This window comes from Pseudorasbora parva, chromosome 18 (genome assembly GCF_024679245.1).
Source record: "Pseudorasbora parva isolate DD20220531a chromosome 18, ASM2467924v1, whole genome shotgun sequence".
NCBI lineage: Eukaryota > Metazoa > Chordata > Actinopteri > Cypriniformes > Gobionidae > Pseudorasbora > Pseudorasbora parva.
In genome coordinates, this window is record NC_090189.1 from 6223273 (window position 1) to 6240025 (window position 16753).

The 16753-nt window shown below is 37.6% G+C and overlaps 2 protein-coding genes across 2 annotated transcripts in view; both read right to left on the bottom strand.

The window, feature by feature from the left end:
• scamp1 (secretory carrier membrane protein 1) overlaps positions 1-16753 on the bottom strand; it is a 212033-nt gene that overhangs the window by 52676 nt on the left and 142604 nt on the right. The window lies entirely within an intron of this gene.
• Positions 1-16753, bottom strand: part of dym (dymeclin) — a 102625-nt gene that overhangs the window by 41710 nt on the left and 44162 nt on the right. The window lies entirely within an intron of this gene.

Genomic DNA, 16753 nt, shown 5'->3' on the forward strand with positions numbered 1-16753 from the left:
TAACGTTGATGCATGCACACCGCTCAGGACTCGTTTGGCCTGATATTATAGTTTGCTTTGTATTTATTTTGGGGAGCAAATCCATGCAGCAGCAGCACGAAGGGCAGACAGCAGAGTTGAGAGTGTTTATATGAAACATCAAGTCAGTTTGACCTACTGAGAGAGTCAGAACACATTAAATGCCCGCTGGCAAACACACAGAACTATCTGTCCGTCTGGTCTGGGTTTTGATCTGTCTGATACAAACACAGACACACAGAAACACACACACAGTCTGGAACTTTCAGTCTAGCTAAATCTGTGCGTATGTTATGGTCTGTCTGTTCACGGACAACTGAAGTGCTTCATTTGGTGTCTGTCACTTTTCAAGTCTCTTTTCTGTCTGGAGCAGGTGGCGTTCTCACTGTGCTAATGGGACACAAAACAGCAGGGCTGCACTTTGTCGACTCTTAAGCCACTCTGAGCTAAAAATACCCCGTCTGTCTCTTCGAACAGGGGTCCTTCAGTGCACCTGGGTTTCTAACACACACACTTCAGCTGCTAATTTATGCAAGTATGATATATATATATACATACAGTATATACCCGAATATAAGACGATCCTGAATATAAGACGACCCCCACATTTTTCAGATTTATTTTTTGGGGAAAAAATCTGGGATTTTTTTAAACACCATTCATTACAGGGCTCGATTAAGCATGTTCATGTGCTTGTCCTTCGGATAATTAAAAAGGTTTAATAATAAATAAATAAAAAGTTTATTTTAATTTTTTTGTGTTATAAATATAATTTATTCTGAAGCAATATTCTCACCAGTGTTCAATCATCTTTGGCATATTGAAAACTGCATATTTGTGATATGTTTACCTTTTTTAAAAGGCATTTTTACCCCTAAATTTATTTTACATTCTTAAATTTGATCTGTACATTCAATAAAAATAAGACACTATAGGGCTGTTACCAGGCAAATTAAATAATTTACACTGAAAAATTACAACTGCATTAAATAATGTTGTGACATTTGCATTTTTGGATAAATAAGACATTTAGAAACTATGTTTAAACATGAAAATAAACCACCAGTAGGTGGCAGCCGGTGAGTCTTAATGAGTGAGTCATTGAGTCGATTCATCCAAACGATTAATTAAAACGGCTGATTAATTCAAGATTGAGGCAGTCGTTTACGAACATGTTATTGAATCTTTGATTCAACCAATTCATTTAAACATTGAATCATTCAGTAACACACACTGTTGCTGTGAGACGCGTTATGGTTCTGCTGTTTGGAACTTTGTTGCTTAGAATCTTTGTTTGGAACTATTTTCACTGCTGAAATAGAACAAAAACACTCAATACTGCATCTAAAATGTAAGTGACAATGTTCATTTGTTTATGGAACTGTCATATGAAATCAGTGTCATTTTCAGTCATGATGGTATTCAGGAAAACACTCTTTTGGTTGAGTGATTTTGTTTATTTGTATCATATGTTATAAATATAAAACCATTTTGAATGTTTACCGCTGTTTCTCTGTGTGAGCGGCGTTCATGCGTTGTGATTTATTCTCGAGAGGCTGCGCGAGCGTCAACAGCGTGACCTTGTTATCGTTAGATTAATAGACATGTGATTTTGTCTATATCGCGAATATAAGACAACCCCCCACTTTTATAACACAAAACCTCATCTTACATTCGGGTATATACGGTACATTATATATATATATATATATATATATATATATATATATATATATATATACACACACAAACATATACACACGTCTTTATGGACCTACGCTTTGTGCACAGTCATGTTGGAACAGGAAGGGGTCATCCCCAAATTTTTCCCACAAAGTTGGGAATATGAAATTTCTTGGTTTGCTTAAGCATTAAGAGTTCCTTTCACTGTAACTAAGGTGCCAAGCCCAACCCCTAAAAAATAAGCACACCCTATAATCCCCACTCAACCAAACTTTACACTTGGCACAATGCAGTCAGGCAAGTCCCGTTCTCCGGGCAACCATCAAACCCAGACTCATCCATCGGATACCCAGACAGAGAAGCGTGATTGGTCACTCCAGAGAACACGTCTCCACTGCTCTAGAGTCCACGCTTTGCATTGCACTTGGTGATGTAAGGCTTGGATGAGCTGCTCGGCCATGGAAACCCATTCATGAAGCTCTCTATGCACTGTTCTTGACCCTCAGCATGCGCTGACCCCACTCTGTGGCTGAGTTGCTGTTGTTCCCAATTGCTTCTACTTTGTTATAATACCACTTAGAGTTAACATTTTAATTTTAGGGTGATTCACCCTTTAATATTTAAAACCAATAAAACAGAAAGTGAAAGGAAGCTTTATTTCAAATAGAGTACAGAGAGTACACAATAAAAGGATTTACTCTGTTTTGGTGAACTAATTTAAGGGGAATGCTTTAGTGTTAATGTGAATGAGAAGAAAGAACAGAGTTGAGGAAAACACTACCCTGAAGGTTCTCGTTAAAAGTAACAGACCCATCAAACACTTTTAAAGTGCTTTATTTGAAAGGTTTAAGATCAAAACAATCAATGCCATTAAAAAAAACCCAACAACAATCAGAATCCATCTTCATTCCAATTAGTGACTGATCTTTACTGGTCCACTGAGATCCTTTCAGACGTCACAGAATAAATCCATAGCCGTTACAGACCTACATGAATCTACATGATCTCCTCTCTTCCCGTGAACATGCTAACAGGACTCATGGGGTTCACATGGAGAGTTTCTGCATCAGTCAATAACAGCTCCTTATCGAATAACACTTCCTCAAACCTGAGGTTATTGGCAGTTCAGACTGAGGGGACAAATTATAGCTTTGCACACACACACAAAAAAATGGTTAGATACAGAATTTTGTATGGCCTTATTTAAATAAAGTATGCATTGCATTTAAGGATTTGTTTTCTATTCTTGAATATATATATATATATATATATATATTTATATACACACACACACTGAACAGAACATTATATTTATTAGTGCAAAATTTAGTTAAAATCAAAATGAATGGCTTTTCAACACTACTTTCTTGTTAAAATTAAACGCTTTTTACTGGATCAGTTAAGGGAGACAATACACGTGTGATGTCCTGTTAGAACAAATGGTGCTATTAAAGGGGTGGTTGCGAGCGATTTGAATTTTTTAACTTTAGTTAGTGTGTAATGTTGCTGCTTGAGCATAAACAGTATCTGCAAAGTTACAGCGCTGAAAGTTCAATGCAAACGGAGATATTGTCTTTTAAAGTTACGGCAGTTTATTGCCTACAAAAACAGCCGGTTTGGACTACAACGAGCTTCTTCCTGGGTTGGTGACATCATAAACCCTTGCTAGTCTCCTCGCCCGTAATGGAGAGGGGCGTGGCGTTTCCGGATAACCTGTGCTTGGCACTTCAGCCAATAATAATACAGGAAACTACATTTGGCCATCTGACCAATCTAAAACCATTGTGTTTTTCGGAGGGATGGGCTTCATAGAAGCAGGAAGCAAACGAGCCGTTCAAAGGACAGTGGAGACAGCGGTGTGAAATAAAGGTCAAATATAAGAAAAATACGGTGTTTAAAAAATATATATATATTTAGACATGTTATACTGCGCCTCAAAAATAAAAACAAGCCTAGAGAAAAAAACCACGGAACTAGAGCCCTGAATTTATGCCTGAGCCCGACGGGCCCTGACTTTTTAACACCCCTAGGGCCCGGCTTCAGGCCAATTTTCATGTCATACCTAAAATGCGGGCCAGGCTTCGGGCCTTTTTTAGGCTTCTTCTTCATTTTATATCCATTTTATTAATTAAAAGGAGCAATGAGATGTTCTGTGCTGGTGGAAACAACATGAGACCATAATCGCTTACGCGACTGTCAAGACATGACTCGCACACATAGGCTAGAGTCCAGCAGCAGCGCACGTTTCTTCAGCTGCTAGAGTTATGGCCTTTTTACAACTGGTTCCTTCATTCGTTTTTTCTGACCAGGTATCTATCTTATTGCGAAATGACCAGGAGTAGGCCCACATGCCTTCGGAGATTCTTTCGAGACGTATTTAATTCCGATTAGCCCACTCAAACAAACCAATTCAGAAGGTGGTCTGAAAGCATTTCAGACAAAACTGTAAAGTGTAAATGTATGTGGTTGTTTAAACCACGTGTGTAAATTTGACTCCTGGCAAATGGTTAAAAATAAATGTGTGTGCCGCTTGATCATCACTTAAAAAAATTAAAACTTTAATTTAACAATTAAAGTTTTTTTTAATTAACTTAATAAAGAAACAAAACAAAATATAACTACGTTGACATTAAAAACAAAACAAATTAACTATTTTAATGGCTGCAACAATGTAAAAAAAAAAAAAACATAGGCTCCAGTCGGACTCGGGCAAAGAATTTTGATATGCTGTCGGACACGGGCCGGATTAGGGCCTCAGTGTCTCAGGCCAAGGCCGGGCTAGGGCCTAGATTTGAGGCCTGTGCAGGGCTCTACACGGAACCACCCCTTTAAAATAAACACTGAGTTACTAGTTCTAGTAGTTAACCAAGTTCGTAATTTTCTACAAAAATACAACAGAGAATATCATATGATTAAAAAATAATTCATATAATTAAAATTTAAATACATAATTAATATAATAAAAAATAGTATAATTTAAAGCTACACTGTGTAATTTTTTTAGTTTATTCTTAGCTAAAAACACTTAGTTCTTTCAAAAATATATGTGCTCATTAATGTATATTTACTTCTTTCAAGTAATAAAGTATTCTCGTAAGTTTATAATATGCCATTGAAAATACATACGGGTGAGGGGTTCGAATGCCGGTCGCCATGTTGCCCCTCCATCTTGAAAGTACATTAGCCAAAGAGGGACATACCCGTAAATTCAAGCTTCGCTTTTCGCATTTTAACACTCGATGGCACCGTGTCGAATGTGAAGAGGGGGATTGCCATGTTAATCTTGGACTAAATCGGCCACCGTAGGAGTTAAAACGAAATCAGAATTGAGAGGAACAGAAACTAATATTCACTGGATGGACCTTATCACCGCTAGATGAGGGAAAATGTCACACAGTTTAGCTTTAATGCTTAATAATGAATTACTTTAATTACATATAATGAAAATAAAAAATATGTAAACATTTAATAATAAAATGATTAACGCATTTAATAGACCCGCCAGTGCAGTCAAGACTCAATAAAACACATTATAAAAAAGCCTGTATAAAAAGATATGTCTTAAGACGCGTTTTAAAAGTCAATAAACAATCACTGTTACGAACATCAAGAGGAAGGGAGTTCCATAAGCGGAGGGCAGCATAACTAAATGATCTGGCACCCATGGTAGTTAGTCGAATCCGAGGTACAAGAGAAATTGAAGATGAAGATCTAAGAGCACGTGATGGAGTGTAAACATGGAGAAGTTGAGTAAGGTATTGGGGTGCAAGATTATGAAGTGCCTTGTAAGCAAGTAGCAAGATCTTAAATTCAACTCGATATTTTACCGAAAGCCAGTGCAACTGCTGAACAACTGGAGAAATGTGCTCAAAAGAAGGTGATCTAGAAAGAACACGTGCTGCAGAATTTTGAATCAACTGAAGCTTCTGTAGCAATTTCAAGGGAACACTGAGCATTGCAATAGTCTAAACGTGAAGTGACTAATGCATGAATAAGAACTGCTGTATTATCAGTTGACAGAAAAGGACGGAGACGATTCATTTTACGCAAATGGAAGTATGCAGTCCATGTGATATTATTAATATGAGTGTCAAAGGATAGTGTGCTATCCATAATAACACCCAAACTTTTAACCTGTGAGGAAGGACAGATTGCGTTATCAATGTACAAAGAAAAACCATTAGATTAAATTTTGATAAAACGGATCTAGTGCCAACAAGTAAAGCCTCGGTTTTGTTACTATTTAGCTTCAAAAAGTTCGCTGAAAGCCAATCTTTAATTTCAGCTAAACAGCTGGTCAACGATGGTGGGGGAAAAGAATCAGTTGGTTTGGCAGACGGGTAAAGGTTTTTAATCGACTGACAGCCCTTAAATCAATGTTAAGTGGTCTCTTAATTTTTATATTTAAGTCTAGGTTGAGTTTTTTATTGTTGGAAAAAAAACAGATGCTGAATAATTCCTTCATAGGTACCCAAACTTCCTTCATGTATCCAAACTTAAAAAGTCAGTGAATGACAACTTTTTGGCATCTTAAGGAAACTCTGAACTTTGGTGTTTGTGTGTGTGTTTCTCATCTCATCCTGTGGTTTTGGTCTTTTATGGGCAAAGACCATTCCAGCATCAACATCCCATGACACACAATGTACAAGAAATACAACCACACACACACACACACACACACACACACACACACACACACACACACACACACACACACACACACACACAGATCTGTGTGGTCCGCATCCAACTCATCTAATGGAGAACTGGCCTCATAACTCTAAATACTTCCTGTCCGCACAGGAAGCAGAATCCTCCAGGCAGCCTGGAGCTATTAAAGTCTTTCAATACCAAACTTTTACAGACACAGAGGCTTCAAAGAGAAACACACAGTGTTCTTACTCATTTGTGAAGCAGCTGGGTGCTATCTACACCCACCACAGGAAACGCATAAACATTGGATGGAAAAACAATATCCTTAAAACCGGTCTCAATGGAACGGAGACGGCAGATTTGCACTGCGGTAATACCGGCAACTTGTTAGTTTTAGGACAAAACAGCGATTCATACTTGGAAGAAAACCTTTCAGTGAGCAAAGAAGTTCTACAGTAACATTTGAATGTATTGCTTTGGCTGTAAAAAAGAGGGAGAAAAAAAAAAGATCATAAAAACTGGCAGGGCTGGTTTAAAATAAGTCCATCATGCAACCATAATGAACCGCTCACTTTAACGCACGGTAACCAAGAAGTGCTCAAAAACAAAACAACTAATCAATGCATAATAAAGAGATACTAAAAAGTTATTTTTTTGGCTAAACAGAATAAACTATTTAATACAGGTATTCATATTAATATAACCCCAAATAATTCATATTACATACTACATTTCCTTCTAAAAAAATTAGCATATTGTGATAAAGTTCATTATTTTTCATAATGTAATGATAAAAATTAAACTTTCCGTCTCAAAAATTTAGCATATCATGAAAAGGTTCTCTAAGCGAGCTATTAACCTAATCATCTGAATCAACTTATTAACTCTAAACACCTGCAAAAGATTCCTGAGGCTTTTAAAAACTCCCAGCCTGGTTCATTACTCAAAACCGCAATCATGGGTAAGACTGCCGACCTGACTGCTGTCCAGAAGGCCATCATTGACACCCTCAAGCGAGAGGGTAAGACACAGAAAGACATTTCTGAAGGAATAGGCTGTTCCCAGAGTGCTGTATCAAGGCACCTCAGTGGGAAGTCTGTGGGAAGGAAAAAGTGTGGCAAAAAATGCTGCACAACGAGAAGAGGTGAGCGGACCCTGAGGAAGATTGTGGAGAAGGACCGATTCCAGACCTTGGGGGACCTGCGGAAGCAGTGGACTGAGTCTGGAGTAGAAACATCCAGAGCCACCGTGCACAGGCGTGTGCAGGAAATGGGCTACAGGTGCCGCATTCCCCAGGTCAAGACACTTTTGGGCTACAGAGAAGCAGCGCTGGACTGTTGCTCAGTGGTCCAAAGTACTTTTTTGGGATGAAAGCAAATTTTGCATGTCATTTGGAAATCAAGGTGCCAGAGTCTGGAGGAAGACTGGGGAGAAGGAAATGCCTGAAGTCCAGTGTCAAGTACCCACAGTCAGTGATGGTCTGGGGTGCCATGTCAGCTGCTGGTGTTGGTCCACTGTTTTATCAAGGGCAGGGTCAATGCAGCTCGCTATCAGGAGATTTTGGAGCACTTCATGCTTCCATCTGCTGAAAAGCTTTAAGGAGATGAAGATTTGGTTTCTCAGCACGACCTGGCACCTGCTCACAGTGCCAAAACCACTGGTAAATGGTTTACTGACCATGGTATTACTGTGCTCAATTGGCCTGCCAACTCTCCTGACCTGAACCCCATAGAGAATCTGTGGGATATTGTGAAGAGAAAGTTGAGAGACGCAAGACCCAACACTCTGGATGAGCTTAAGGCCGCTATCGAAGCATCCTGGGCCTCCAGAACACCTCAGCAGTGCCACAGGCTGATCGCCTCCATGCCACGCCACATTGAAGCAGTCATTTCTGCAAAAGGATTCCCCACTAAGTATTGAGTGCATAACTGAATAAAATTATTTGAAGGTTGACTTTTTTTGTATTAAAAACACTTTTCTTTTATTGGTCAGATGAAATATGCATATTCATATGCATATGAATATATTTTTTTAGATTTTGGGGTTTTCATGAGCTGTATGCCAAAATCATCAGTATTGAAACAATAAAAGACATGAAATATTTCAGTTGGTGTGCAATGAATCTAAAATATATGATTATATGATATAGTTTAATTTTTATCATTACATTATGGAAAATAATGAACTTTATCACAATATGCAAATTTTTTGAGAAGGACCTGTATAATGCATTTTATTGTTCAAGGTGATTTTGTTTGGTGAAGGGAATTTTGTCAACAATTTTCGAAAATGTATACAGTCATAAAAATAAAGGTTCCAAAAAAGGCTTTTTGTAGCGATGGCAAATAAATTAGTTTCCCCAGTTATTTTCAGTGAACAGTTATTAAAAGAAAATGTTTTTCTTTGTTTGAAGAACATTTAAAAAAATCTAAAAAAAAACTTTTCTAGTAAAAAAAAAAAACAATTTTTTGTGCATTTGAAAGGTTCTTAATTGGAACCACAGATGCAATAAAGAACCTTTATTTTTAAGAGTGTAGTTTGTATGACGAGTACGAGGAAATATATAAATATAAAATATAAATAGATAGATAGATAGATAGATAGATAGATAGATAGATAGATAGATAGATAGATAGATAGATAGATAGATAGATAGATAGATAGATAGATAGATAGATAGACAGACAGACAGACAGACAGACAGACAGACAGACAGACAGACAGACAGACAGACAGACAGACAGACAGACAGACAGACAGACAGACAGACAGACAGACAGACAGACAGACAGACAGACAGACAGACAGACAGACAGACAGACAGACAGACAGACAGACAGACAGACAGACAGATAGATAGATAGATAGATAGATAGATAGATAGATAGATAGATAGATAGATAGATAGATAAAACCATTTTATATACACTGATGGCATAATACACTGCAATTTGGTGTTGTTCAATTAAAATATTATAGCCATTATTGATATAAGAACATAAAACAGATTTATAATGGCGGTCATAATGTTTTGCAAACATTATAGGGTTATTTTCATTAACCAAAACGATAAAAAACATGTTTATTGAAATGAAGGTCAAATAAATAAAATCTAAATATTACAACTGAACTATTTTTTTAAAAATTTAAATAAGTTTAAGCTGAAAGACTAAATTTAAATTTTAAAATTAGCAATATTTAAAATAATATTACACATAAAATTAAACTTACATTAAAAAAATAAAAATACAATGAAAATACAAAAAAGCTAATTCAAAATATTAAATTAATTTAACAGTATATAGATAATACTGCTGTGAATTAACAACATCCCCGAGTACTGAACATCACATTAGCATGATTATCAGTGTCTGGTTTGCTTTAAAAGCGTATAAAAGGTCAGAGGAAATAATGCCAGATGATTGACATTAGCACATGTACCCGAAATGCAACTCCACCCTTAAATAAAATCTGAGAAAATAGCATAATTATTCAATTTAGCCACCATAAACACTGACCTTTGCTTACTTGCACATAACCAAAAACTGTCGCTTGGCACGCAGAGCTATGCTAACTTATGAGCTAACCGCTAACACCGTATGTATGCCACTATAATGTACAATTAGTGTTCTTGGCCCTGCGCTCCCCCGTCATTAGCAGAGTTGCTACGGGCATTAATGTAAACGGTACGTGTTGCTACCGCGGGTGAGCATTATCTCCACCCGCCAGAAACGACTATGCCAACAGCACACCAGCCTGCCTGCCAATACTTCTGCCCTCCGCCAAGAAAGAAAGGAACAAATAAAATTAAATGCTGACACTGCTGGAGAAAAAAAAGGCTGACATTTCAGAAGAATGTGCCATAATGCCATGTTTAGTGCTACAGTTTTTCTTTTGGCAGGATCATTCTCTTCCTAATGAGGTAAAATTATATGAGAGAGAGAGAGAGAGAGAGAGAGAGAGAGAGAGAGAGAGAGAGAGAGAGAGAGAGAGAGAGAGAGAGAGAGAGAGAGAGAGAGAGAGAGAGAGAGAGAGAGAGAGAGAGAGAGAGAGAGAGAGAGAGAGAGAGAGAGAGAGAGAGAGAGAGATTAGTGTGACTGAGGATAATTTTTGTCTGGGTATCAAGAACTAGTTGATCGTGCCACCACTGAAACTATGCTTTAGCTAAGAGTTTGTAAAGTATGTGAACTACACAACCTTAACAGAATCACTGATTTACAAATTACTCTTTTGAGCGGTTCTTTTCAATTAATTTGCCAAAAGAAATAAATCAGTCTCAATTTAACATGTCTGAATTGGTCTAAATTACTAAAAGATTACATAAAAAAAAAAAAAAAAAAAAAAATACATATATATATATATATATAGGCTAAGAAGAAGCAAATATATTAAGTATATAAATATATATATAAACTAGAGCAACAAACTCAGTAGAGCTGGACCAGAATATTTTAATATTCATTTTATTTGATTGTCAATTTTGGGATGTGAATATTTGTTTTTTGTTTTTTCTTCTCACAAACTCGGCATCCCCTTCAAAACTGTTTTCATTCATGCTTGCATATGTTTACACTATAGTATCTGATGAAATACAACACTTAATTTTTATTTTTTGTACAATTTTTTAGTTTTTTTGTTATACTTAATATATTTGCTTCTTCTTAGCCTAAGTGTTCCTTGCAGTATATTATCTGTCTAGAACGCACAACTGCATGAGCTTATACGCCTGAGCTTGTATTTTGGGTTAAGCTGTGTTTCATTTGACATTGTGAAAAATTAAATCATAATGTATTAGCCTTTTTACAAGTTAGGAACGTGACATGTCCCTCACCGTCACATTATAGTGCTTGAGCGGCCATGAACTGAACAAAAAATCTTTAAAATTAAATCTTCCATGATTATCTTGTCATTCAGCTCGTCACTCTCGTGATGAATGAAATCTGACTCCAGCTGCTGGTCTGTACTGCGACTCTCGTTCGGCTCATGCTGTACGTTCAGTTTCTTATTGTGGTTAATCTGGTCTCAAACTGAACAAAACTATAAAAGATCAAAACGATGTTGGCGGCGGTGCCGCAGTGGGCAAGTAATGTAACCGGTGTTATGCCTGATCACTAACACCCGCTAATCGCAGCAAGCCTAATATTACCCCTTATTACCAATCTAAATCCATGAAGTCAAATGGAGTCAGTTTGACCATGGAGTCAAATGAGGTCGACATTGAGGACGCTCCACCTGGATACAAGTCATATGTCTGGCAGTATTTTGGCTCTCTCATTAAAAAAGACAAAGACGGCAATAGAGTAACTGACAAGACTAAGACTGTGTGTAAGCTATGCCATGCTGTCATTCCGTACACCACATCCAACACATCAAACATGAACCACCACCTTCACCATAAAAATGTGAAGACGGCCCTAGAGAAAACGAGCCTACCGAAGGGACAGCTGACCATGAAACAAGTGCTGACACCAACTCTACCTCCGTTAAGTTCGCGTGCAAAACAGATAACCAGGCTCATTGGCGAATTCATAGCGGACTATATGGCTCCATTTAACATGGTAGAGAACAGAAAATTCATCCAAATGTTCAATGTGCTGGAGCCCAAGTTTAAGATGCCATGTTGAGGACATTTTTCAGAGAAGGTAATCCCCTGAAATTTACAATGAAACCAAACAAAGCGTGAAAGAGTTGTTGCTGAAACAAAAATAAATAAGTTGTTGTTATATTATTAATATTTTCTTCTTTTTTTTTTCTTTTTTGATATCGTATCGTGACGTATCTTATCGTAACCCTGGCATATCGAGGTGCATCGTATCGTGAGTTTAAGTGTAGCGTCCCATCCCTAGATTGTCCGTTTTTTCGGAGCGTATGAGCCCTGCCCACACGAGGCGCATCGCTGAGAATCCCGAGAGTCCTGCCTTTATTAGAGAGAAGAATATGTTCAGCCCCCTTCCTCCGAAGTTTCAAATATTCAGTGTTGATTACTCCCAAAGCTTCGAAACTCAAAAAAACATTATATTTGGACCAGCCCTAAAACTAGTCCAATTCACAAATGACTCTTTTGCGTGGTTTTTGAATTGGTCAAAAGACTTGAAACAAATCAGTCTCAATCTAACTTATCAGTGGTTTGAATCAGTCAAAGTAACAAAAATAACCATTAATTGAATCTTTAAGGACCAGAATCTAAATCAGAAACTCACAGAATTATATAGTCCAAACCACAAATGACTCTTATAAGCAGTTTTTTTAAATTAACTGTTGATAGTTTGAATCGGTCTAAAAGAACAATTGTCAAAAGAAACAAATCAGCCTCAATCTAACATGTCAGTGGTTTGAATCGGTCTAAATGTCTAAAAGAATCGTTAATGGAATCATTAACTAGATAAACAAACAGAACTATCTAGTCCAGTGGTTCTCAAACCTGTCCTGGAGTACCACCAGCCTTGCACAGTTTGTATGTCTCCCTCATATATCACACCTGATTCGACTCATGAGCTCATTAGTAGAGACTCGAAGACCTGAATGGGTGCGTCAGATATTGGGAGACATACAAAACATGCAGGGCTGGTGGTACTCCAGGAGAGGTGAGAACCAATGATCTAGTCCAATTCACTAATGACAAAAATTAATTTGTCAAAAGACTCCAAAACACTCTCAATATATCAAGAATTAACAGTCTAAATTGGTCTAAAGTACTACAAAGAAATGGAAAAATTAAGGAATCAGAATCTAAATCAGAAAAACAAACTGCACAAACTATTACGAATAATAAGTTGCACGATCTCAAACTCTCCATTGGTTCAAATTGGTTTAAAACACTAATAAAACCGTTTTGAATCAGTTTAAAATACTAAAGGAATCGTTAATGGAAATAGGAAACCAGAATCTAAACCAAAACAACAAACATAAAGAACAACATATAGTCCAATTCACGTAATGACTCTTTTGAGTGGTTCTTTTTTAATTAATTGGTCATAAGATCTCACATGAGAGGTTAAATCATCATTAAGAAACCAGAATCAATCCGAACAAACTTACAGAGCAACATAATACAATTCCCTAACGTGTCTTTTAAGCAGTTCTTTTTAATTAATTGGACAAAAGACTCTTATAGTTAAATCGATCTAAAGTCCAATTCACAAACGGCTCTTTTGAGATACAAAATCAGTCTCAATCTCACGTGTTATCAGTTTGAATCAGTCTGAAGTGTTGAAATAATAGTTAATGGAAATATTAAGCTTCCATTAGGAATTTAAACATTAAGTAATGATCTGCTACAGCTCGCATGCTAAACTCTTCTGAGCTTCGCTTGCTCGGTTCCAGATGAAGTCATGGCAAAATCTGGGAAACAAAACCAAAACATCGTAACATGCACTTCACAATGACAGGGCAATAAAAAAAAAATTACATTTAAAAAAACTAAAGCCACCGACTCTGCCAGAGGACATGCTATTTTAGGTTGTTGTTTACAATGTGGCACGATATTTTCATGTTACATAAAAGGATGTGCGATATTATTCAGGAAACAAAAGCCTTGCAAAATGTCCAACCAATCAAACTGTTGATTGTCAACAGCCTGTGCGGCTCAGTTTCAGTGCATCTGAGGTGACCGGGTGTTTTGCTACCAAAGTCAACAAACATTTCATTCACTTTTTATTCAGTGTGTGTGTATCACAAACATCATGCAATGAAACACGATCTGTTTGTGTTCCACGCTGGCTAAATGGAAGCGTTAGAAGTTTGTTCTATAACAGTTGCTCACCTTCCTGATCTCAAACAAGATCCAGTTTCTGGACCGAAGCAAATAAGCCCATCTGTGATGCTGGACCACGGCCTGACTGCACATTAACTCAACATGAACAAAAACAGACTCACTTGATAACCGCAATTGTGTCTAACACCTACACACACTCACACATAAACTACATACTTTCATAATTGTAAAGTCATTTTTTAAAATTATGCTAAAGAAAGGAACACATTTAGTTAAATCTTAAGATTTAATCATATATATTAAAGGGGGGGTGAAACACTCAGTTTCAGTCAATCTCATGTCAATCTTGACTACCTATAGAGTAGTATTGCATCCTTCATATCTCCGAAAAGTCTTTAGTTTTATTATATTTATAAAAGAAAGACAGGCTGTACCGAGTCTTTCTGGAAAAAAACGAGCGCCTGGAGGCGTATCGTGTGGGCGGAGCTAAAGAACGACGAGCGCGCACAAAGCAGTGACGTCCTCAAGCGTGGAGAAACCCATGGCTATCGATCTCAGCTAATAGATATATGATCCAGAATCATCCGGAGGCTGAAATAAATTGAACAGGAGAAACAGCAACAGCAGGACGTCCGTCTCTGTGGTGTGTACTGTATTTAGTGGCCTGTCAACATTTGTGTGTGTTTACTCGCAGTTTATGAGGACATGATTCGGTTTATGGACTATTGTATGCGACTAAACCTTAGCAGTAGCAAGCAAAACGGTTTTGCACGTCAGACTAGTGTAACGTTATACAGAGAACAGCAATGGAGTCCGTTAGCGCATTTGAATGACGAAGCACGCGATCGTGTCGTTTACTGATGTTTACTAAAAACAGTTTAATTTTCAGTCATAATTTTTGATACTGTAATTTTTTTTAGGATTCCTTGATGAACAGAAAGTTTAAAATAGAAAGGTTTTGTAAAATTTTGTCACTTTTGGTCAATTTATATAAAAATAAATAAAAAATACCGGCCATTTTATTAGGTGCAGCTGTTCCAACTGTTCAACTCATTAACACAAACAGCCAATCACATGATAGCAAATCAATGCATTTTGACATGTAGTTTTGACATGCAGTTTACATGACACCCTGTTCATTTACACAACAACGGCATTTTGGGGCCTGAAAACACAAACTTGCAAAGTGCACGTTTTTGAAACCGAGACAGTTATCGTTAAAGCTACACTGTGTAACTTTTTTAGTTTATTCTTAGCTAAAAACACTTAGTTCTTTCAAAAATATATGTGCTCATTAATGTATATTTACTTCTTTCAAGTAATAAAGTATTCTCGTAAGTTTATAATATGCCATTGAAAGTACATACGGGTGAGGGGTTCGAATGCCGGTCGCCATGTTGCCCCTCCATCTTGAAAGTACATTAGCCAAAGAGGGACATACCCATAAATTCAAGCTTCGCCTTTCGCCGTTAACACTCGATGGCACCGTGTTGAATGTGAAGAGGGGGATTGCCATGTTAATCTTGGACTAAATCGGCCACCGTAGGATTTAAAACGAAATCAGAATTGAGAGGAACAGAAACTAATATTCACTGGATGGTCATATACCTTTACACCGCTAGATGGGGGAAAATATCACACAGTGTAGCTTTAACAAAACGTGAATCTGTGAAAACGGTGAAGTCATGCATATTAAGTGTTTAGTCAACACTATATGCGTGCGCATTTGCCGTTGGTCTGACTTTTAAGTGACTTTGAATGTGGAAGTTTTTGGTGCCAGACGGGCTTGTCTGGATATTTCAAAAACTGCTTTTCTCTTGGGATTTTTACACACAAACATCTCTATGGTTTGCAGAGAAAGGTATGAAAAAATAATAATAATCCAGTGAGCTGCAGTTCTGTGGGTGAAAATGCCTTGTTGATGCCAGAGGTCAGAATGGTTCAGCTTATGGCAACAATAACTCAAATAAGCACTCGTTACAATCAAGGTCTGCTCTGAACACACAACACATCCAACCTTGAAGCAGATGAGCTACAGCAGCAGAATACACACCCCCGGCGCCTGTCAGCTGAGAACAGGAAACTGAGGCTACAATTCACACAGGCTCACCAAAACTAGACAAGATTGGGAAACCGTTACCTGGACTGACGAGTCTCAATTTCTACGGAGACATTCAGATGGTAGGGTGAGAATTTGGTGTAAATAACATGAAGGCATAGATTCATCCTGTCTTGTATCAGCGGTTCAGGCTGCTGGTGGTTTAATGCTGTAATGCGTATTTTCTTGGCACGCCTTGGGCCCCTTAATACCAACTGAGCATCGTTTAAACATCACAGCCTACCTGCTGACCATGTCCATCCCTTTATGAACACAGTGTACACATCTTCAGATGGCTACTTCCAGCATGAAAACACGCCATGTCACAAAGCTCAAATCATCTCAAACTGGTCTCTTGAACAGGACATTAAGTTCACCAGATCTCAATCCAACAGAGCACCATGTGGTGGAATAAGAGATTTGCATCATGGATGCAGCAGACAAATCTGCAGCAACTGTATATCATGTCAATAAGGACCAAAATCTTGTTTTGAAAAAGTGTCCAGCACTTTGTTGAAACTATGTCATGAAGAATTAAGGCATTTCTGAAGGTAAAACTGGGCCCAACCCAAGCGTGTGCATATAGG